This window comes from Caretta caretta, chromosome 14, assembly GCF_965140235.1.
Source record: "Caretta caretta isolate rCarCar2 chromosome 14, rCarCar1.hap1, whole genome shotgun sequence".
Lineage (NCBI taxonomy): Eukaryota > Metazoa > Chordata > Testudines > Cheloniidae > Caretta > Caretta caretta.
The window spans coordinates 33581166-33606479 of NC_134219.1; the positions used below are offsets into that span (position 1 = coordinate 33581166).

The 25314-nt window shown below is 46.0% G+C and overlaps 1 pseudogene; it reads right to left on the reverse strand.

Annotated features, from left to right (window-relative positions):
- Positions 1-4698: 4698 nt before the first annotated feature.
- Positions 4699-5650, reverse strand: LOC142069080 (olfactory receptor 10A4-like; annotated as a pseudogene).
- Positions 5651-25314: the final 19664 nt, after the last annotated feature.

Genomic DNA, 25314 nt, shown 5'->3' on the forward strand with positions numbered 1-25314 from the left:
GGATCAGTGAAGCCCAGGCTATCAGTTCTACCTTAGAGCACCGCTCCGCTTAACACACAGCACTTAGATACGTTTATAGTTTAAACAAGTAGATGTTAATTGAACAAAGCACAGAGATCCAAATAGCAGAAAGTAGAAGTAATGGAAACAAAGGGTTATATACGTAACATACATTCTAGAGCCTAGACTTAATTCCCAAGATACTCTTGTGTCTTGTAGAGTATTTCTCACCCTGGATCCTTGCAGCGCTTTACAGTCAGGCTGGCTGGGACCCTGCTTTCATGAAATAAATGCGTGGTCACTTTTTCTCCCAGGGGAAGGACTCAGTGAGTTTCTTTGCACTCCCTGATACACCAGCCCAATCCTTTGATCCTATTCACAAACAGGACACCCCCTCCACTCTTTGTTTCACCCTGCAGATTTACTTTGTAGATTTTGCACTCTCTCAATTTGCATCTGGCTCAGTATGCAAATAGGCCTACACCAAGAGGCGTACAATACACAATACCTGCCTGTCCAGACAGGGAGATAAGGGTCTGCTCAGGGAACTCAGAACCATAAGCCACTGTGTCACCCCTCCGCTTTAGCAAGAGTTGAGCTTTGCTGGAGGTTAGACTGTGTGTTGCTCCCTCCCACACCCATCTGACTGCTTCATAGTAAACTCCTCGAGATTCTGCCAATCTTAACCTTGCCTTGCAGGTAGCCATCACTGACCTCCAGTTCCTGAGTTCCCCAAAGACATATCCCTGCAGTGTCTAGTCCCTGTCACTGCACACTCAGAAATTATGGAGTTCACTGATTCCAAAGAGGCAGCGCACACACCAGACTGTTAGTTTAGCTGAAGACTCTCACTTCACTTCAAGATCACAGCACTGAATTGGTTTATAGTAAAACTAAGGATAAGTTTATTAACAAAGAACAGAAATGTAAATGATACTAAGCAAGAGAAAAAGATACAGGTCGGGTTCCAACCAAACCAAACCAAAGCATGCTTTCTCGTGACTAAAACTTAAATCTTAATAAGTTACAATCTTTGCCTAAGCAGTTTTCTCACTCACATCAAGTTACCAGCATCTTTAGCCCTCCAGGCCAGGGATCCAACTTCCACAGAATCAGAGGGTGCTGTTATCTTTGTCCCCAAATTGAGGGATAACTAGAATGGCTTTTTGCTCCTGCTTGTATTTTCCAAAGTCCATTGTCTGTCTCACGAGTTAGAAAGATTTCCTTGAGGTGCAGATTCGGACCCCCAGTGTGCTCACTACATTGTTTCCTCCATCACTTATTAGCTTGATTGCTTTGTTTACCTTATATGGAAATGTCCTTTTATTGTCCTCTCCCTGTAATTAAGCTGATCAGACAGGTAAATCCATATTCCTTTGTCTAGGGCAGACCTGGATTATGTACGGCCTCCAAATGCCATTTTAAGAACATATTTCCCGCACATATACATAACTTGCTATACACAACCCGTACACACAGAACACAAGGATTTTCGGGAGCAGCGTCACCGTTTTGCATACGATACCTAACGTGACACCGCTTAGATACACATGACGTCAACAGTGTGTTGGGTGTAGTGAGTGTGTCAGGCCTGTTGCGAGTTACAGTCTAGAGGGCCCTTTGCTGACTCAGGGGCTCTTAAGGTCACAGTTACCCCCTGCCTGGTAGGAACACCTCCAACCCACATGACCTGCCTTAAGGCCAAGACCTTAAAGACATTGTTTTGAGTATGGACACACGACTCCTTCAATATTATCCACACCCACATTTCACACCGATTAGGATGCCTAGTGGGCTGGTAGAGACCTCACATGCCACCATTGAGTGAAGAGTTATGCAGATATCCAACTCAGGGGCTTCCCGAGGCAACCCCTCTGCCGCTTGGCACCACGGGATTCCTGGCTCACACCTCCCCCACTCTCACTGAGGCAGTAGGGTTAGCCACTGGCTAATCCACATGCATTGCCTCAGAACCCTCGTGCCTGGACAGTGCTTCTGTCACATGTTTTCCTTGCCCTTCACGTGTGCAGTTTCCATACCGTACTCATGAATGTCTGGACTCCAGCGTTGCAGTCTGGAGCTGGTACCTTCTCTTCCGTGAAGCCCTGCCAGTGGAGAATGGTCTGTTAGGACTCTGAACTTCCTGGGCAGTAGCTATAGCCTTAATTGCCCCACAACTGCATATTTCCTTTTGATGACTGAGTAATTTTGTTCAGTGATGGGTCAGTTGTTTACTTAAAAAAAGCAAAAGGATGCTTCTTATTGCCCTTGCCTGCTTGCATCAGTGAGGCTCCCAGGCCTGTACTTGATGAATCTGTGCAGAGTTCAAACATTTTATCGAAATTTGGACCGGCTAGAGCCAGTGTCGCTGACAGAAGTCTTTTCACTTGAGCAAAGCCCTCCTGACAGGCTGTAGTCAAAACCACCTTGGCAGGCTGTGTCTTTCTGAAGACGTCTGTCATCACAGTCGCAATGTTGTTGAAACCTTCCACGAGTCTTTGGTAATAATTCGGCAAGCCTCTAAAAGACTGAATTTGCTTTTTGGTTCAGGGTACAGGCCAGTTAACAATGGAGTCCACTTGTAAGGGTTTCTGGCAAATCTGGCCCTGTCCTGCCAATGGCCTGGATAAGGGACTTTCGCCCCATCTTGCATTTTGACACTTTTACTGTGAGACCGGCACCTTTGGGTATGTCTATACAGCAATTAGACACCCGCAGCTGGCCCATGCCAGCCGACTCGGGCTTGTGAGGCTGTTTCATTGCAGTGTAGACTTCCAGGCTCAGGCTAGAACACAGGTTCTAGGACCCGGCAAGATTGGAGGGTCCCAGAGCTTGGACTCCAGCCCGAGCCCAGAAGTCTACACTGCAATGAAACAGCCCCACAAGCCGAGCCCTGAGAGCCTGAGTCAGCTGGCATGGGCCAGCCATGGGTTTTTCTTTGCAGTGGACAAACCCTTTGAGTCTCTTCAGCACAATTTCTCTGTGAGCCTTGTGCCCTGCCCATGCATTTCTGAAGATTGCAATATCATCAACGGAGGCCAAGTAAACGTGGTTTAGAACAGAACAGGGACTTGATTCATTTTAGGCTAGTTACAAAATGTTCCGAGCCTTGTGGCTTTTGGAACTGATGCACTTCCTCACGAGCCCTGACATGAAACTGAGCTGGAAACTTTATCAAATATTTGAGCCCTCGCTGCTTGGCAGGTTCCCTTGCTCTTCTGAAAGCTGATCTCTGTTCAGCCACGTCTTTCTCAAAACCTTGCAAAATCATTCTCTCATTTTGTGGCATCCCCCAAAGCTGCTCTCCCCCCCCCCCCCCAAGAGCTGGCTGCATTATTATTTTTCTTTTACAGTAAATCTGAGAAATTTGACAATCAGTGGGTGAGGTCTGGCAAGCCAGGGTCTGCTGAGCTCTTTCTAAACCAAATTTAAAATCATCCAGCATTACTCAGCAGGTCTGACTGGACTCGGTACAAGTGCATGTCCACTTGGGGACCCGTGACCTGCGGTGATAACAGTGACCCAAAACAGCCTTCTTAAAACAGTGTTGTTTAATCTTAACCGTAGGAACACAGCACAGCAAGAGACAAGGCAGGCTATGCTTCCTCGAAGAACCCCCCAGCCTCTGGAGGTCAGGAGGCAATTGCACCCTCTAAACCATCTCAACAAACCAGGCTCTCCTCTATTCAGGAGGGATGCAGTCCTGGGAAAGCTGGGCTAGCAGGCCCACCATGGGTGGGCAGAGGTAGCATGTCACCGTTAATTGTCCTTGGTGTTTGCAGAGGAGCTCTTCTCTGAGCTATTGTCCATCTTCCTAGGTCGTTTCCGGAACACCCGGCTGTTGAATTAACCCAATAGGTGCATACAAAAACATCTGTACAATATTCAGACAAGCATCATACAGTATTCACAGACTGCTACAGGGTAGCCCATAGAGCTCGCTTTAGCATTTATTTTATTCAGCAGTAATGCAAGGAACCTACAGGCCTGTATCCTGTAAGACTGGGGTTAATTATTTTTTGTCAAGGTTCAAATTTCTTAGTCAAGGTATAGTCAAGGTCCAGACTTCAGAGAAACATTTTTCACACCACAGTAACAATAATAACAACAACAAGTAATTTAAAAGATTTTGAAGTCCATTCAAAAACATCTGGCAGTCCGGATTTGGCCCGCAGTCCACCTATTGACTACCCCTGACATAACATATTATAAAAGTTGTATCCCAGCCTGTGTGCAGGGGGAGAGAGAGATGTAGCCCTTGGGAGGTGCCAGGATGATGGCCACTGGTGCTAATGAGAAAGTGATGGTGATGAGGAAGATAATGGCTAACATTTCTGGTTGTTCTGCAAGGGATGGTGGGAGTATATGGAAGTTCGGATGTACAGTATGTATTATTTCAGTCTACCTTGCTGGGTTAGAGTGTTTGTGACTTTGCTGAATGTATTAATAAACGATTACAAAGACAGAAGGGTTCCTAAAGTGTGAGTGTTGCAACCGTGGACATCAAGGTTCCCAACTGAACAGTAACTTTAATAACACTGGGCCTGATACTGGGACAAGAACTTTCAATACCTCAGAGTGATAACTGGGAATTCTTAAGTAATCAATATAATTAATATACGATTCATAGATCAGGCTACAACAGGCAACTCCAAATCCATCACAAGACTATTAAAATAACATTTTTACCCCCACTTTTCAAATAAATATTTTTCTGACCATCACCCTTCTCAGGGCTTCCTTTACCTCCTTGTTCCTCAGGCTGTAGATCAAAGGGTTCAGCATTGGAGACACCACTGAGTAGAACAGGGAAAGCAGTTTGTCGCTGCCGAGTGAGTAGCTGGATTTGGGCTTCAGATATGTCACGATGCCAGACCCGAAAAACAAGGTCACCATGATGAGGTGGGAGGAGCAGGTGGAGAAAGTTTTGCTCCTGCCCGCGGCTGATGGAATACTGAGGATAGCGTGGAGGATACGGATGTAGGATACAAGGATGAGCAGGAAGGGGACCATGATGAAGGAGACAGAGATGGTGTAAACAGCTATTTCATTCCTGTAGGTATCCGTGCAGGCCAACTGCAGCAGCGGGGGCAGGTTGCAGAAGAAGTGGTTGATGCTAATAGGCGCACAGTAGGGCAGAGGGAATATGAAAGTTGTCTGCCCGACTCCCACCAGCACCCTGATGAGCTAGGACACACTTGAGAGCTGGAGACACACACCTCTGATCATCATGGTCGTGTAGCGCAGTGGGTGACATATGGCCATGTAACAGTCATATGCCATGGCAGCCAGCAGGCAACACTCAGTGATCCCCAGGAAGGAGAAGAAATACATCTGTGTGACACAGCCCAGGAAGGAAATACTCTTGTCCTCGGAGAATAAGTTCACCAGCATCTTGGGGGTAGTGGACGAAGTATAACCCATTTCCAGAAAGGACAAATTCCAAAGGAAGAAATACATGGGGGACTGAAGGGCAGGGTCCACCACCGTGATCGTGATGAGGAGGATGTTGCCCACCATGGTGATGAGGTACAACAGCAGCACCAGAAAAAAAAAGTGAAACTTGGAGCTCCAGGATGTTGGAAAAAGCCACAAAGAAGAACTGTATCACAACTGTGTGGTTCCTGCTAGCCATGTCCTACAGTTGTTTTCTATCTGTGGAGATAATAAAATCACAGAGGCATAGGACTGGAAGGGACCTCGAGAGGTCATCTAGTCCAGTCCCCTGCACTCATGGCAGGACTAAATATTATCTAGACCATCCCTGACAGGTGTTTGTCTAACCTGCTCTTAAAAATCTCCAATGATGGAGATTCCATAACTCCCTAGGCAATTTATTCCATGCTTAACCACCCTGACAGTTAGGAAGTTTTTCCTAATGTCCAGCCTAAACCACCCTTGCTGCAATTTAAGCTCATTGCTTCTTGTCCTATCCTCAGAGGTTAAGGAGAACAGTTTTCCTCCCTCCTCCTTGTAACAACCTTTTATGTCCCCTCTCAGTCTTCTCTTCTCCAGACTAAACAAACCCAATTTTTTTTAATCTTCCCTCATAGGTCATATTTTCTAGACCGTTGATCATTTTTCTTGCTCTTCTCTGGACTTTCTCCAATTTGTCCACTTCTTTCCTGAAATGTGGCGCCCAGAACTGAACAGAATACTCCAGTTGAGGTCTAATCAGCCGGGCGTAGAGTGGAAGAATTACTTCTCATGTCTTGCTTACAACACTTCTGCTAAGACATCCTAGAATGAGGTTTGGTTTTTTTGGAACAGTGTTACACTGTTGACTCATATCTAGTTTGTGATCCACTATGAGCCCCCAGATCCCTTTCCGTAGTGCTCCTTCCTAGGCAGTCATTTCCCATCTTGTACGTGTGCAACTGATTGTTCCTTCCTAAGTGAAGTACTTTGCATTTGTCATTATTGAATTTCATTCTATTTACTTCAGATCATTTCTCCAGTTTGTCCAGATCATTTTGAATTTTAATCCTATCCTCCAAAGCACTTGCAACCACTCTCATCTTGGTGTGGTCCGCAAACTTTATAAGAGTACTCTTTATACCGTTATCTAAATATTTTGACCTTCTGGGGTCCCTTCCAACCCTGATATTCTATGATTCTATGATTCTATGAAATCACTGATGAAGATATTGAACAGAGCCCAACCCAGAACCAATCCCTGTGGGACCCCACTCATTATGCACCTCCAGCATGACTGTGATCCACGGATAACTGCTCTCTGGGAATGGTTTTCCAACCAGTTATGCACCCACCTTATAGTAGCTCCATCTAGATGGTATTGCCCTAGTTTGTTTATGAGAAGGTCACGTGAGACAGTATCAAAAGCCTTACAAAATCCAAGATATACTACAGCTACCGCTTCCCCCTTATCCACAAGGCTTGTTACCCTGTCAAAGAAAGCTATCAGGTTGGTTCATTAACTGGTTAAGTTGGGTTGTAGCAGGATGGTCACCTGCTCCAGCCTTAAAGGACTTAAAACAGCCCAGGACTGTGGCTGGGAGCAAGCAGTTCCCAGGCTCATTGGGGGAGCAGGCTCAGCTGTGGCCACACCCCAATCAGGGCTCAGCTGGCCCTTATAAGAGGGCAGTAGGCCAGGAGCAGAGAGTCTCCTCTAGCTGTAGAGGGAGACAAGCCTGGCTGCTGGGGAGCATACCATAGTACCTGAGGCGGAGCAGGGCTGGGGGAAGGCCAGAGGAGCTGGGGAGGTGAGGTGAGGTGGGGATAGAGGGTGGGGGTTCCCTGGGGAGGGGAGACCCAAATCTGTGGGGTACTGCAGGGGGCAGCAGCCCGGGTAAAGGGGCACCGTGATCTGGGAGGGACACGGGGGCCAGCGGCAAGCGGGACACCGGCCTGCAGAGGGCGCTCCAGAGGCTGGAAGAGCTAATTCTCAAGGACGACCAGCAGGAAACACCGCAGGGGTGAGTCCCGCACCGTGACATTGGTGAATCGTATAAGAAATTTATATACATAATCTCTGATACAACAAATTTTCAGTGGTGTTTTCATTTGTGGATGCCCAGTGTAGGACATCTGGCACTTTATGTACAGTGGCACTAAGATCCCACAGCTCCCACTGACTTCAGTTGGAAAGCCAGGCTCAGTGTGTCACAACTTGGACATCCAAAACAGGAGGCATCTAAAGCAAGTGGCCCGTTTTGAGAACGTCAGCCTGAATCTCCCTGCTCTGTAAAACGAGGAGAGGATTGCTCTGTCTCACCAAGTAGACCAGGCTTTATTTCCTGTTCCCCAGGTCAGGTTACAGAGGTTGATATCCCTGGCTCCGATACCAGCCAGACCACATTGGATGTGTCTACACAGCATTTTGGAGCAACCAGGAGCGAGTCTCCCAGCCCGGGTCAGCAGACTTAGCCCATCCGCCTCACTAGACTTCATATCCTGAGCTCCAGCATCACCGGCTATCATTTTCCTGTGAGAGTTCATTTGAGAGCACAGTGATCGCTATGGAGCATTTAGTGATTTAATGAAGTCAAGACAAAAATGATCAAAGACAAAACCACCCCATCCCCTGTGGGAGAACACTTTTCACAAAGTGATCACTCTGTGTCTACGCTATCAGTCCTCATCCTCAAAGGAAACCTGCACAACACTTTCAAAAGACAATCCTGGGAGCTTAAATTCATAACTTTACTAGACACTCAAAATCATGGACTGAACAGAGACACTGGATTTATGGCTTATTACAACAATCTGTGACCCCCACTAACCACACACACACACCCCCAGCTGCTTTTTTCCACCCCCCTTCCTTTCCTCCCTATGACTGGAGGGTAGTAACGAGCCACTTCACTTTGAATGGTCCTTTGAAATGTGTGTTAACTGCTTATGCCGAACAATCTGTTCCCCTTTGTATTTATCTGTGACACTCTCTGGCTTTGTCTACATTAGCGCTTTTGTTGGTAAAACTTTTGTCTGTCGGGGTGTGAAAAGAAATATCCAGGCCTGACGGACAAAAGTTTTACGGAGCGCCCGTGTGAACAGCGCTATGTCGGCGGGAGACACTCTCCTGCCGATGAAGCGGCCGCCGCTTGTTCGGGTGGTTTGATTTTGCCGGCAGAAGAGCGGCTGCGCGGGAGACCTTGCTGCGGCACAGCTTTAGCAGCACGGCTGCGCCGCTGTGAGGTCCGTAGCGCAGACCCAGCCTCCGTACATTTCCCAGCCATCAAGAGCAGCTCCGTGGACGCTCAGAAGCTTGCCTCTCTTGCCACAGAAGTTGGTCCAATAAAAAATATTCCCTCACCCACCTTGACTCTCTCATATCCTGGGACTGACATGGCTTCGACAAACACTGCATCCATCCATCTATCTATGATTTGAGGACTTCAATAGTGCAGACACAGGTGAGAGGTTTTTCGCAGGAGTGGAGGGTGAGATTCTGTGGCCTGCCTTGTGCAGGAGGTCGGACTAGATGATCATAATGGTCCCTTCTGACCTTAGTATCTATGAATCACTTTCATAGAGACCCACTAAGACTGTACTTAGCAGCCAAGATCCTGATTACATTTTTTTCAGGCACAGAACTTTAAGTTCAGGGGAGTTGGGTGGGTAACTCCCTTCGGTTCCGCTGGAAATTCCAGCTATAAATTATAAATTATTCCGTAGTATAGCAAAATGGTAAGGGGAGAGGAACAACACACCAGCGGCTGACTCTCTGCTCCCTTGTACCATGTGTAGTCATTTCTACCGATGCAAGGTGAGTGCAAAATGACTCCATATCAGAATTACCCACTTGTACTAGGAGGAGTGTTTCCATACCCATTCACCGCTCACATTGCTCACAGAGAAATGGCTACACAAAGGTACAAAGCAGTGGAGAAAAAGGACCAAGCTAAAGATATGCACCGATGTGCTTGGTTAAAAAGCAATAACGTGTAGAAAAAACATTGACTTTAAAAAAATATTTGAATCTAATCTAATCACGGGCTTTAAAGCTTGCGAGCAGCGTGTTGAGCAACTCTGAAGAAGCCACACCTTGAGGAGTCTGAGTATTTAGGTTCTTTTATGCCTCCATTGAGACAGGTTCCCTGATGCATTGAATCCTTGCAACGTAAGGGACTCATAGATGAGACAAAGACTTTTTCTTCTCTCTTTGGGGTGGAGAATATACAGCTTGATAGTCAGGGTCAAAGTTTCCAGGGACAGCTGTTTTGAACAAGGGATGATGGAAAATTTTCCATCAAAACTTTTTTCACCAAAAAACTGGGTTTCCAATGGAAGATAGAAGTGTCTGCTTTGGAAGACAGGAATCCCCAAAACTTTTTGAAAATGGGACTAAAGTCCTTAAATCGCTGATTTTGAACTTATTACCCATCAGGAACCTCATTATTTCGCTTTCTCTGAGGTACTTCTATGGCCTACATTGGAGTAAGCGCCTCACACAATTTCTTTAGCCTCACAACTCCCCTGTGGTGTAGGCAGCGCTGTGATCCCCATATTGCAAACAGGGAGCAGACACACCCAGAGACAGGGGGCAGCTTTTCAAAGGTATTTCACAGGCTAAAGATGCAGAGAGGTCCCATGTGGGATTTTCAAAATTGCCTAAACAGGGAAGGGCCAAAATCCAAAAGGCCCAGATCCACAAAGGAACTTGGGTACCTAACTACCACTTTAGGCCCCTGAAGATCCCAGAGTCAGGCCCCCTCTGGGATTCACAAAACTGTTGCTGAGCTGCCGTCAAACGCTGTCGGTCCCTAAACTCCCTGGGCTCCTGCTTTTTTGCAGTAAAAGTTCCCAAGGTGCCTCTGGGCATGTGCTCCGCAGCCCAACGCCAACCACACAGACACCTGAGCCCCAGAGCGATGTACAAGCTGGGAGGAGATAACCAGTCCTCTGCCTCATTTGTCTGTGGGGCCCAATTTGGTAAACATGGTCAGAGCTCACCTACCAGATTGGGCCCTTTTAGGCAATCTTATGCAAAGCAAGGATGGCTGGAGTTGGGGCAAGAGGAGGACCTCCCTCATAACTTTTAACCCAGTGGTTAGGCTATGTAGTTGGGGTGTAGGATAACACTGGTTCAAGTCCTCCTTCTGGCTCAGGGGGAGAAAGGATTTGAACAGAGATCTGCCACCTCTCAGGTTTCATAGATTCCAAGGTCGGAAGGGACCATGGTGATCATCTAGTCTGACCTCCTGTATAACACAAGCCAGAGAACTTCCCCCAAAATAATTCCTAGAGCAGAACTTTTAGAAAAATATTGAATCTTGATTTATAAATTGTCAGTGAGGGAGAATCCACCATGACCCTTGGTAAATTGTTCTATGGGTAATCACCCTCACAGTTACAAATTTATGCCTTATTTCCAGTCTGAATTTGTCTAGCTTCAACTTCCAGCCATTGGACCATGTTGTACCTTTCTCTGCCAGATTGAAGAGCCCATTATTAAATATTGGTTCCCCATATAGGTACTCAGACTGTATGGAAGTCACCCCTTCACCTTCTCTTTGTTAAGATAAATCGATTGAGCTCCTCGAGTCTATCGCTATAAGGCAGGTTTTCTAATCCTTTAATCATTCTTGTGGCTCTTCTCTGAACCTCTTCAATTTATCAACTACTTGTCCACAAAGCATAACTACTTGTCCACTGCTCCATGAAGCTACTGTCTGTTGTAAAGAAATATAAAAGACAAAAATAAAATCATAATTAAAAACATTTCCCAAAGCTCACCAACCACAGCAGCAATCCTGCCCCTAATTCCCCTGCCTTGACCTGTGATCTTGAAGTTCTATCTAGGACTTTGGCTTCTTTTCTGTTTCCCATACACAGAGAGTAAGCATATACTTTCCAGCTGAGCCTTTTAAAGCTGTCTAGGGGATTTGAACACACAGTTCCCACTAGTTTGATTGTGAATTGGATGACTGAATTCCTTAGACAGCTTTGAAAATCTCAGCCTCAATGACTTTTTTTATTTTATATTAAAGGCAAACAGCAACAGAAGGAATAAAAATAAAGTATCCATGACAGAGAGCACAGTGTGTGTATCGCCTCAGTAATTTTGTTTTAGAAGTGAGCACAAAATGGTAGCTGCCCCCAGGAGATTGCTAGCAATTTAGACCCCAATTCCCCACAATACTTGAGCACATGCTTAACTTGCAGGGCAATCTAGGGTGGCGGAGGATGGGGATGTGGATTAGGATTGCAATGTCCCAAACTGTGCATGAAAAGATGGCGGAGAAGAGAGGTTTATACTGGTTTTATTTCATGCCTAGGATTTCAATATTTCTTAGGGTTTAGGCTGGAGTGCATGGTTCTATGATTATCATTTTACCTGAAGTAGAATCTAATCCACTTTCCAAAATATCAAATCCAGTTTGAAGCCCTGGTCTGGATTCTCCAGCTAGTCCTTACACTGCTGGCCAAAAGGAGGAGGCAGGTTTAACAAGTCTAGAATTAAGTGGTGCCAATGTATTAACATTTAATTCTGTGTTCTCCTCATTACACGGCAGAGTTTGTTTGGTTCCATTCGATACAAGCCATGGCAGATGCAAAATAGGGAAATCAAAAGTCCGTCAGAGAATTCATCCTCCTGGGATCCAGGAATACCCAAAAACTGAAGGTTCTTCTCTTCTTGCAGCTTCTAGTGATCTACACTGTGAGCATGGCTAGGAACATCCTCGTTGTTGCGCTACTTGTGGGTGATCAGAACCTTCGCACCCCCCCTTCACACCTCCATTCTTTCTGCTTGGAGATCTGCTTCTCTTTGCCCATCTTGACCAGAATGCTGGCCAGTCTCCTGACTGGGGACAGACCCATTTCTGTTAGCAGCTGCATCATGCAATTTATACTTTTGATTCTCTGGCAGGTGCTGAATTCTATCTCCTAGCTACAATGTCTTATGATCGGTATTTAGTGATATGTAACCTCTTGCATTATGCAGCCCTTATGAATGGCAGATTCTGCCTCCAGCTAGCAGCTGGTCTTGGATGAGCAGATTTCTGATTACTTCCATATTAATGGGTATGATGTTACAATTGGTTTTCTGTAGACAAATTAAATTACGCTTGGTGATCATGACAAACCTTTCCTGCAGTGACACCCACACACTGGACCTTATAACTTTCACCCTAGCCTTTACATTCACCCTACCCCCATTTCTTCTGGCAGTGAGGTCCTACGTCTTCTGGGCATGCCCAATGCTGTGAATTCAGAGTCTCTTTCCATGAAACTCTGTGCGAGTTGCTTCAAGTTCACCGTTTTCCAGACACGGCTAGTGGCAAGCCCATTTGCTGGGCCACTCAAAAAAGAAACACAAATGGGAATGAACTCACAAGAAGGACTTTATCCTGATCCCTGCATAAGGGGCAGTGCAGACACTGCCCCAGGAGCAGACCAGGAGACGGATTTTGTCCCCGAGAGTCCCTGGCTCTTCCCTTGCCAGAGAAGAGGTAACATGAACCAGTTCTAGGCCCCACTGCAATTCACAATCCTCCCCCCCCTCAGCTGCCGCCAAACCCTGTAGGTGTCACTCGGAGTTGGCACCTAAATTTGGGAAGTGACCGTTCCGTGTGTACCGATGTTTGTGTCTCTGAGGGTCACCCTGCTGCTCCATTCTAGGTGTCTGGATGCCTAAGCCTGAGCGCAATGCGTGAAGGTGTACCACTTTAACTGTGGACTCAGTTATACCGGGATAAATGTGGAGAAGCCAATGACGGAAATTCTTGAAGCTGCCAAGGAATTTGGAAGCCCAGTTCTGAAAACTGATGGGAATTGAGGCATCCACATTTTCTAGGGACCTCTGAAAAATCTCAGCCTTCTGGGTACAAAGGATCAGATAATAGACATTTTTTTTGGAATATCATATATGAAACTTTGGAAATACAGAACAATCACCCGCTATCAACCTTGTATTCCTCACCATGTCACAATGGGTTTTGACAAACAAATCATCTATCCAGCTGGTCAGAACATGTTTGTTTTTTCCCCCAGGGAAAATTTTGACTTTTTGGACAAAATACATACCCCTCCCAAACCCATTATTTTGTTTTCAAACAACCAAATTTTGAAAAATTTCAGCTGCAAACTGAACAATTTTTGGCCCCAGACTGCTAAAAACAAACATTTTCAGACGAAACTGCCACCCTCTAAAAGTTTCGGGGGTTTTGGCAGTTTCCTGATGAAAAATCAATAATTTGCAAGGGAAGCATATACTTTCCATTAAAAAAAAATCATTTAATCACACTCCCAATTCTCTGAAAAAGTTGACAATTTTTTGACCAGCCCTAATAATCTGGTTTGTCTGACTCAGCCATGTCTAGAATGTTCTTCATAGTCACATCTTTGTATTACACTAAGGTGTAACAGAGATGGTTGGACAATATTGGTCAAATGAGGTTTGGATTAAAAACAGGGTGGGGTGGAAATCATGAACATTTTAGTGATTTCCTACCCTCATTTTCTGACCAGATCCATAGAATATTAGGGTTGGAAGAGACCTCAAGAGGTCTTCTAGTCCAATCCCCTGCTCAAAGCAGGACCAACACCCACTAAGTCATCCCAACCACCAACACCCACTAAGTCATCCCAGCTAGGGCTTTGTCAAGCCAGGCCTTAAAAACCCCTGAGGATGGACATTCCACCACCTCCCTAGGTAACCCAGTCCAGTGCTTCACCACCCTCCAGTGAAAAAGTTTTTCCCAATATCCAACCTAAACTTTAGGAGGTTCAACCCTCTAATTTGTCTAGGTCCTGCTGTATCCTATCCCTACCCTCCAGTGTATCTACCACTCCTCCCAGTTTAGTGTCATCTGAAAATTTGCTGAGGGTGCAATCCACACCATCCTCCAGGCCATCTAGGCCATGACCATCTAGCCCATCATTGCCAAGAGGAAAACCTCCGTCCCTGCTAGAGCCACCAGGAAGTAGAGCTGCAACATGCAGCCAGTGAAGGAAATTGTGTTGCTCTCAGACAAGAGGTTTTCCAGCATCTTGGGCATTGTAGCAGTGGGGCAGCAGATATCTAACGAGGAGAGGTTGCTGAGGGAGAAGTACATGGGGTTGTGCAGCTTAGCCTCAGTCCCTATGGCTATGAAGATGAGGCCATTGGCAGCGAGGGTTATCAAGTAGACCAACAAAAAGGGATAAGCGAATGGCTGGGCAATTGGAAAGTCCCGTAAGGATGAATTCAGTCACCATCATTCCATTGTCCATTTCTCTGCTTGAAGAGGAGCTCTCCTGCATGGGGTTAAATAAAAGCGATTTCATTATGTGAAATTCTATGCATGTTAATGATGGATGGTCTTAGTGTTAAGGCAAAGGAGTGGGAGACAGAAGATCTAGGTTCTCCTCCACAGGCATGTGCCTACCTGTTTTCCCCTAATGATAAACAAACATTCTCAGATTGATACATTTTGGTTTTTGTTTTTAACCAAACTGAAACATTTAATTGGGGTAGGTTAGACATTAAACTCTCTCCCCCTGAGCTGCTTCAGCGATCCATGGGCGTTGCAGTGTGGGTGCTTCATGGTCCTGTTTTCCTCTCTGAGCTGGACTCCCTGGCTGGATTACATCTCATCTGATGGACTGCAATGGAGGCATAAACAGGGGAATATCGACTAGGCATAGAGAGGTTATTTTACCTCTATATTTGGAACTGGTGCATCCGCTGCTGGAATCCTGTGTCCAGTTCTGGTGACCACAATTCATGAAGCATGTTGATAAATTGGAGAGGGCTCAGAGAAGAGAAACAAGAATGACCAAAGGATTAGAAAACACACCTTACAGTGATAGACTCAAAGAGCTCAATCTATTTAGCTTAACAACAAAGGTTAATGGGTGACTTGATTACAGTCTATGAGTACCTACATTGGGAACAAATATTTGATAATGGACTCTTCAACCTAGCAGAGAAAGGTATAACAAGATCCAATGGCTGAAAACTGAAGCTGAACAAATTCAGACTGGAAATAAGGCATACATTTTTAACAGTGAGGGTAATTAACCATTGGAACAAGTAATCAAGCGACATGGTGGATTCTCCATCACTGACACTTTTAAATCAAGATTGTTATTTTTATTAAAAAGATCTGCTCTAATTCAAAGAGCAATTATTTTGGGGAAGTTTTATGGCCTATGTTATACAGGAGGTCAGACTAGAGGATTAGTGGTCCCTTCTGGCCTTCAAATCTATGAATTTTTGAATGGTTCAAGCAGAAGCGAGTCCTCAGTGCATCAAGGGAAATGTAGTCCAGCCCAAGAGCCCAGCCCACAGCTCCCATGAAGTATCATGGCTGCTCAGTTGGGTGCATCCAACTGGCCTGAAATTGAATGTTTTGACTGGATTTGACAAACTGATATTTTCATTTCAAATCATCCTGATCCAGGACAAAATATTTCATTCCAATTTTCCATCAGGAAAAACATTTAAAATGTTTGGCTGAAACTCCTGTGAAAAATGTTGATTCTGACAAAACTGCATTTTCTGTCAAAAAACATTTTGATGGAAAATTCCCAAGCAGCCGTCTCTATTTGCTCCTCTCCAGTCATATAGTGCAATATAGACTATATATTTCGTTAGCAGCTCAGCCACTTATCAGCTATCTTCACCCTTTCTAACATGTCATTGATTGACTTCTCTCCCTGCCAGCTTTCTCTCCATTTCTAATTTAAATAATACCCCTACAGATTTTTTTTTTTAAACTACTAAACTCGCAATCTGATCCACCTCTGTTTATGGTAGGGGATTAGCTGGAACAGTTTGATCAGAGCTGTCGCTGTGATAGAAGGATAGGTGCAGCCGCACTTTAAGAGATCAAGGACACCACATTTCAGCACCGAGTCCTGTCGGTGGTGTCAGTGGAAGTGTGCGGACCAGGCTCATGCATGGGGGGGCGGGGGCAGAAAAGCCCCCAGAGGAGCAGGGTCCCTGAGATCCTGACTGAGCCTGGGGCTGCTGACACCCCCTTCCCGCCTTTGTCTGAGGTGTGTCCCTCTCTGTCTCCCAGCCATTGCCCTGAGCAATGGGGCTGTGAATAAGAGGCATCTCTCCCCCCCCCACTACCACCCAGGTTAGAGAGGAGTAGGGGAGGGGAAGGGAAAGGGGTGGTGGCTTCAAACGAGATAGGGGAATGTGGAGCTGACAATCCCCACCTCCTTAGCCCACCCCTCCCCCTTCCACCATTCCCTTGATCCCCTTCCAGTGTTTCTCCCCTCCCCCTGGCCTGACACTCCCCACCCCCCGGAACACTCTCCCCACCCTCAATCCTCTCCCCTACCACCCATCCCCATTTATCAGCAATTCATAGAGTTTAAGACCAGAAGAGACCATCAGGTCCTCCTGTCTGACTCCAGTGTAGCTCTTACATTTCACCCGGTTAGACCCTAACAGGGCACCCAGGGCAGTGCCACTCACTCGGATTTGGCCTACCCGGACTCCCGCCATCATGATGGCTGGGCCAAACCTGAGTGGTGCTGGGACCCCAGAGCAGAGCTGATACTAGGCGTTAGCAGACAAAGCAATCGCTTAGGGCCTTGAGCAGCTCAAGGGGGCCCCCTATTAGTTATTAGTATGTGTGCTGTGGGGGGGTCCCCCCAAATATTCCTGCTTAGGGCCCCCAATGGGCTGGTACCACCTCTGCCCCAGAGCTTGCAGTGCCTGGAGCAGGGGGACGAGCCCAGCCAGCCCTGTGGGACAGGAGCTGCCATGCCACCTTTGAAACATTCTGGTGACAATTTCTGGTCTCGGCCCACAGGTTGAGAAACCCTGGTCCAGATTGTCTGAGAATTCAGAAATCTCACTTTAAAAAAAAAAGACAAAATGGTGACGAGCGCAGCTGCTTTGCTGTTTGATACTCAGATGCTGTGTAGCCCTTTCTTCTCGCTCAGTCTTTGGTCACGTGCGCTTATAACATTTGCGGATGTGCAAAGATTTAAATAGGTAAGAGGAGTCCGTACTGGGATCATTACAGTCAGAATCAACTTGAACTGTAGTTTACCTGCTGAATTTGGATAATGATATTTTGGTGAATTGTAGCCAGAGCTATCCTGGTATAAGGAATCTTTGCGTTGCTGTAACTGCCAGGTATAAGGGCTTGTGCCAGTGTAATTATATTGGTTAAAAAAAAAATCACACCCCTAATACACAAAGTTATTCTGGTATGAAATCTAGCCCAAACTAGAACAAGGTTGGTGGGCAGAGCTCTCCCTGAAAGTCTTCCGACCTCAGACATGGCTTTTACCAGCAAGAAAGTGATTTTGCTTGTAGAGCTTATACAGATGGGTTCCCTGAAAGAAATAAGCTATATTAGTAAGAGCACATTTTTTGGTTGGTACACCCAGGTCTACGCTAGGGATTTTGCTGGGGAAGAAGTGTCATTAAAAAGCCTAACCAACATTACTGTACTGGGAAACATTTCTGTTTAGACCTGGCCAGAGACACAACTGTATTATACAGTGGGGCTACTGGGTAGCAGCAGAGGGTAATGAAAGGAGAAAGGACCATTTTACTCTGGGAATACCCCTAGAGGACAGGAGATAAGGAAGAGGGAACAGGCTGTTATACTCTGTAATGACTGCTAGAGGAGAGTGGAAGATAAGGACAATGGAAAGGGGCAGCTGCACTCTACATTTGCTGCCACTGGGTGGCAGCAGAGAATAAGGACCCCGCCGTGTTGTGTTACTGGCACCCACTGAGAGCCAAGAGAAAAGGACACCTACAGAAAAGCCTTCTCAGCCGAGGTGCTGTGGCTGCTGGATAGCCAGGCAGCACCAACGATAAAGACAATATACTGTGCACTAGGTGGCGGCACAGGGTAAGGGATACACATGGGGGAGTCTATTGTGGAAAATATAGATCGCGAGCGAGACATAAGAAGCCATCAGTGAGAGCCAGGAGGATTCTGTAGAGGATAAACAGGAGGAAAAGATGAACTATACTTCAGCTTCGAAGAATTAGATTTTTCTTGGTAAATGTTGATTTCACCCAACACAAACTGATGAAAAAAATTTCCATTGATGACCATTGAAATTTACAGATCGGCAAAGAACGAAAAATGCTGCTTGAGAACTTAGAGTTTGATTTAAGGATATTTACTTGGTATATTTTGACACGGGATGTTAAAAATTTGTATTTTAACAGTTTAAAGCTTTAACTTTTTGAATCTCAACAAGTACTGTAATTAAATAACTATTGACTGACCCACCCACGGTCTGATCCCCCATAATTTTCTGCAACTGAAAATGTATTTAAGTATTTTTTATTTTTATGGATTAAATCAATATTATCCATTGAAACAAATAAAAACCGACTTCTGCCAAGCCTAGCGATAGGTGCCCTTTTCTCTTGCATTACTCTCAGCTCTCACCTTGTCCCAGTAGCAGAGATGCCCCACTCCTTTGGGACACTGCTTTGCCATCTTAGGTCCATTAGACGCTGTAGCAGCATAAATAGTATAAAAGTTGCAATGTTGCTACCTAGTGACTGTTACACAATGCAGCTACTTAGCGAAGGGATGTCAATCCGGAGCCCTCTCAGGGAGTCACTATTCAACATATCAACATTTTCATTGCTTTCCCAACACCCATCAGCCTGTGCCATGCCATTGAAACCTGGGGCCTGAGCTATAAAGCACCTGGGACAAGGAGCACACAGCATCCTTACCCCTCTGCGCATTCCTCCACCCAGGATCCTCATCTCACAAGTGGTTCCCAAGTTCACAATCTGGGAGTTCCCACAAATATCCCAGTGTGCAGCACTACACTCAGCCTGTATCCAACGCAATCTACGAGAGTGGGGGGCAAATGTTCTGTGCATCCCCTCTCCCAGAGAGCTCAGGTAGACAATCACCCAGATAGAGTCACTCATGGCCCACAGGGAGAGCATGGAGACATTTCTTCAGTGAATGGTAAATTTGCCAAAAAAAATAAAAATGCATTTTTCAGGGCAGTGAAACTATTCAGGAATTCAGGTTGAATTTGGTGAAGAGTTTTCGGGAGAAAAAATTGGGAATGTCTTGAAATGTTTTAAATTCGCACTGAAAAAATTTCATTCAACTTGAATAGAATTTTTTCAGCCGTTCATGTCAGTGAGAGACTCAATTTGGTTAAAAACAAAAAAACTCACTAATTTGATCAGTTTTGCTGTGACACTTCCTGTAATACCCAGTGCTGTGAAGCACCTCGCCACCGCCTGCCCTCAGTGTGAGGAAGACTTGTTTGTACCTACCAGGGGGTCAGCTCCCCAACTCCACCAGCCCTGGGCGACAAGCACTCCTCTCCAGGCCTCTGCAGGCCCTGCTGTTACTTTACAGTTCGCGTTGGGCACATACCAATGCTCAAGGCCTCAGAGCATCCCCCTGGAGTGACCAGCCCCTGGTCCACTGGACACTTGCCATATTCACAGATCTGCTGCTTCCAAAGAACCAGAAAACCTTAGCTTAACCATTCCATCTCGGATCACCGCTCTGCTTAACGCACAGCACTTACATATGTTTCTAGTGAAAACAAATAGAAGTTTATTTAGCAAAGCTTAGAGATTCCAGTAGTAGCAAGTACTGGAAACAAATGGTTACCTATAACAAAATAAAATCATAACATGTATTCTAGCGCCCAAACTTAGTTAACAAGATACATGTGTCTTGTAGAGTATTGCTCCCGCAAAATCCTTGCTGTGCTTTATAGCCAGGCTAGTGGTGACCCTCCTTTCATAAGACAAACCCTGTTAACTTGTCTCCTAGGTGAAGGACTCTCAACACCCCCTGCTGTTTTGTTTCTCTCCGATTTTGCAATCTCTTAACTTGCACCAGGCTCGTTCTGAAAAGAGGCCTCCTTGGTGAGGCCTACAATATACAAATGGCCAGACAGGGAGAAAAGCATCCTGTTATCTCAGAGGTATAAAACTATAGGGTTAGAAGGGACCACAGGGGTCATCTAGTCTAACCCCCTGCCAAGATGCAGGATTTGTTTTGTCTAAACCATTCAAGACAGCTGGCTATCCAGCCTCCTTTTGAAAACCTCCAGTAAAGGAGCTTCCACAACCTCCTTAGGCGTCTGTTCCGTTGTCCCACTGTTCTTACAGTTAGGAAGTATTTCTGGAGGTGTGTCACCTCCTGGTGACCTGGCTCAACTCCAAGATGGTATTTTCAGTATAGATACATAATCCTTGTGAAATGTTTGGCTCAATAATTCTTAAGGAGTTATGACAATCCGTGTGATATTGGCTCTCAGTACAGAGCTCACATGCCACCCTCTGGTGAGCTCTTGTGCAGATATCCAACCCAGGGGATCCCTATGAAACTATGCACACTCTGTGCCCTTGGACAGTTGGCAGAGGTCCCGGTCTCATATGGGCCACCAAGCTGTAAACGTAATGATTCCCTCCGCTCTCATCGGAGAGGTTAAAGACCAGGAGTAAAATTTTCAGAAGTGCCCAAGAGCCAGATTTTCATAGAATCATAGAATATCAGGGTTGGAAGGGACCTTAGGAGGTCATCTAGTCCAACCCCCTGCTCAAAGCAGGACCAATCCCCAATCAAATCATCCCAATCAGGGCTTTGTCAAGCCTGACCTTCAAAACTTCTAAGGAAGGAGATTCCACCACCTCCCTAGGTAACGCATTCCAGTGTTTCACCACTCTCCTAGTGAAAAAGTTTTTCCTAATATCCAACCTAAACCTCCCCCACTGCAACTTGAGACCATTACTCCTTGTTCTGTCATCTGCTACCACTGAGAACAGTCTAGGTCCATCCTCCTTGGAACCCCCTTTCAGGTAGTTGAAAGCAGCTATCAAATCCCCCCTCATTCTTCTCTTCCATAGACTAAACAATCCCAGTTCCCTCAGCCTCTCCTCATAACTCATGTGTTCCAGTCCCCTAATCATTTTTGTTGCCCTCCATTGGACTCTTTCCAATTTTTCCACATCCTTCTTGTAGTGTGGGGCCCAAATCTGGACACAGTACTCCAGATGAGGCCTCACCAATGACAAATAGAGGGGAACGATCACGTCCCTCAATCTGCTGGCAATGCCCCTACTTATACATTCCAAAATGCCATTGGCCTTCTTGGCAACAAGCGCACACTGTTGACTCATATCCAGCTTCTCGTCCACTGTGACCCCTAGCTCCTTTTCTGCAGAACTGCTGCCGAGCCATTTGGTCCCTAGTCTGTAGCGGTGCATGGGATTCTTCCGTCCTAAGTGCAGGACTCTGCACTTGTCCTTGTTGAACCTCATCAGATTTCTTTTGGCCCAATCCTCCAATTTGTCTAGGTCCCTCTGTATCCTATCCCTACCCTCCAGCGTATCTACCCCTCCTCCCAGTTTAGTGTCATCTGCAAACTTGCTGAGGGTGCAATCCACACCATCCTCCAGATCATTTATGACTATGTATCGTAAAAATGAATACAGACACTTTCCACATTCTTCACAGAAGGTGAATCTTAAATTGCTCATGCTTAATTACTCAAGCACTTTAATACCCCGGTTCGGAAGGTGGTATATAAATGCAAAGCAGCAGCAGTTTGGAATTGGGTGCTCACCTCTATTCGTAGGACAGCTCTCACTTCAGTCGATGAACTCATTTCTCAGGGTTTGAGACCACGTGGGTGAGGTAATACCTTTTATTGGATTCAGAGTAATAGCCGTGTTAGTCTGTATTCGCAAAAAGGAAAGGAGGACTTGTGGCACCTTAGAGACTAACCAATTTATTTGAGCATAAGCTTTCGTGAGCTGCTGTAGCTCACGAAAGCTTCTGCTCAAATAAATTGGTTAGTCTCTAAGGTGCCACAAGTCCTCTTTTTCTTTTATTGGACCAACTTCTGCTGGCAGGAGACATGTTTTCGACACACAGAGCTCTTCAGGGTTTGGCAGACAGGACTCCGGTTCCACTGAGGTTCTTGTCTTTCATCATTCTGCAGAAATGGGACTTTCTCAGTAGAGAGACCTGCAGTTACCTGAAGGGATGAGCTGGTGCCTGTGATCTACCTTTGGAAAATGGGCTTCCCCTTCGATTTAATAAGTGTAAATGCTCTCTCATATTTGTATTCTTTCTTCATGCTTTTCAATAGTCCCACTTCAACCTTTCTCCCACTTGGTTCATTCTGTGTCTCCAGAGCGTTGTAGCCAACAATGCCCACTGTGAGTTGCAATTATACAAGTCCCATTCTCCATCACGTTTTAGTCTAATGATCCTTTGTGGAAAATATTTTAGATCATGGACAAACACCAGCTTACATTTTTGGGAGATGCCTGTCCAAGGTGATGGCCAGTTATCATGTACTTGCACCGCCCCTGAATTAGTATTCAAGAGATGCTGCCATCTAATGGGCATTTTTGAAAATAGCAGCCCATATCTCACTCTTACAACATGCTGCCACCTAGTCGCCAGTTTACAGTATAACTTTCCCATTATTGACAGGTTTCAGAGTAGCAGCCCTGTTCGTCTGTTTCCGCAAAAAGAACAGGAGGACTTGCGGCACCTTAGAGACTAACCAATTTATTAGAGCTTAAGCTTTCATGAGCTACAGCTCACTTCATCGGATGCATAGAATGGAACATATAGTAAGATATATATATATATATATAGAGAGAGAGAGAGATTAGTTGGAAGTTACCATACAAACTGGGAGAGGCTAATTAGTTAAGATGAGCTATTACCAGCAGGAGAACACTTCAACCTCTGTGGCCACTCAGTAAAAGATCTAAGGGTGGCAATTTTGCAACAGAAAAGCTTCAAAAACAGACTCCAAGGAGAGACTGCTGAGCTTGAATTAATATGCAAACTAGATACCATTAACTTAAGTTTGAATAGAGACTGGGAGTGGCTGGGTCATTACACATATTGAATCTATTTCCCCATGTTAAGTAGCCTCACACCTTCTTGTCAACTGTCTAAATGGGCCATCTTGATGATCACGACAAAAGTTTTTTTCTCCTGCTGGTAATAGCTCATCTTAACTAATTAGCCTCTCAGAGTTTGTATGGTAACTTCCAACTTATCTGTATGTATATCTATCTCTTACTATATGTTCCATTCTATGCATCTGATGAAATGAGCTATAGCCCACGAAAGCTTAAGCTCTAATAAATTTGTTAGTCTCTAAGGTGCCACAAGTCCTCCTGTTCTTTTCCCCATTATTGTATTGGCTACTGAACTCTATTGGTCACTAGTCAGTATTACTGACACCCCCACCCGCCTCATTTCCTCTACTCTGCTGCCATCTAGTGTTGATTTCCCAGCATGACAGCCTGTTGCTCTTTCCTCTCGTGGATTCTTCTCTCTATAGCTGCCCCTTTCCTGTTCTTGACTCCCATGTCACGTGGTGGCCCTTTGTTTAATATAACAGCCCATATCTCACTCCGTAACATCTGCTACTATCCACCTTTCACTATGCAGCACAGAGGTCCTCGTCTCTTCAGTGCTCTCTACTCAGCACTTACACACCGTTATACAGCTTCACCTCCCTTTCCATTGGTCCTTTGGCAACATAACTTCTCCTTTCTTGCCCCTCCACTTTGGCTGCTGTTCATTGGACAGCACAGCTGCACCTGTCCTCTCTGCCCTCTTGTGGCCCTAGACAGCATAACTGCATCTCTCCTCATTTCTTACCTACTGCTAGGTGGGTGCTGTTTCAAACTATAGCCACTGGGAACAAAATCGTACAAAAAATGATTGCAACATTCGTGGCTACAAGAGCGTATACTGTGGCAGCAGCTCTCAAAGGCTTAGCAGGGGTTTCCAATCCATCCAGTGCCTTTCTTCTGATGTGGGCTCTGTCTCCAATGAAAATGCACAGATTGAAGCTACCATGACAGATTCCCAGTGGCTCTCAAGGCTGAGATTCTCAGAGGCGTGTAAGGTAATGTGCATCCATCTCCCACTTCAAAGGGATTTGGGTGACTAACTCTGTTATGTCCCTTGTGAAATCCCTTCCGCAGAGTCGGAGCCCTACAATTCTCACTGGTGCCCAGCTCCCCGGCCTCTGGCCAAGCCCTGACGTGCTCCCAGTGACTGAGCCAGCACTGCCGTGTTTGGCATCACAGGAGTTCTGCCCGTTGGTAGGTGGTCGCCGCTTCCTCTCACCATAAGTTGCCTCACCCCCTGAGGAAAGGGCCCTGTGCGGAGCAGAGCTGCCTGGGGTACCTGGGGCTGACTGGACATGTGCCCTCAGAACTAGCCCTGTTGGACATTGGGCTTGTTGCAGTTAGTTTTGGGGATGCTCGTTGTAACGGGTCCACTCCCTTTGAACTGCTCTGTGCAACTGGTGGAAGCAGAGCAGCTGGTGCCCTGCAGGGCCATGAGCAGAGTCCCTCGTCAGTGACCGTTTGACAGACCTGACCCCCGGAACGGCCTCAGTTATACGGGTGCCCTGGCAAACCCCCAGCTGGGCCTGGACAGTCCCAGTGGACCTGGCGTGTGAGTCTACCTCTTTGTTTGCCCAACCTCCTTGCCTCCAAGGGCCCGGTGAGCCTGGAGCTGTTGCTTTCCCGGAGCTGGTCACAGCCGGGTGTAGCCCAGATAAGAGCTATAACGCTGTTCCTGGTGAAGTGTCCAGAGGTCACTGCTGGGGCCTGGTTGTTTGCCTCCGGCCTCTGTGAGTTCAGTGAAGATGGTTGGTTTGCAGAGGGTTATGACGGTAATATGCACAATTTCAGGGGTGGCAGATTTCCCAGGCTTACATTCCCATCTCTGCTGCACAAGGAGTTACTATTTTTATTGTCCAAACATTTATTTTGATCAAGAATGGCTTTTCTAAAGATCTAAACAATTGGTTACAATTTTGTCTCCATTCTGCCTAGTGCCCATAACTCCATGATGGAAACATGGTTATGGCCACCTCCTTCCCTGGTCCTTC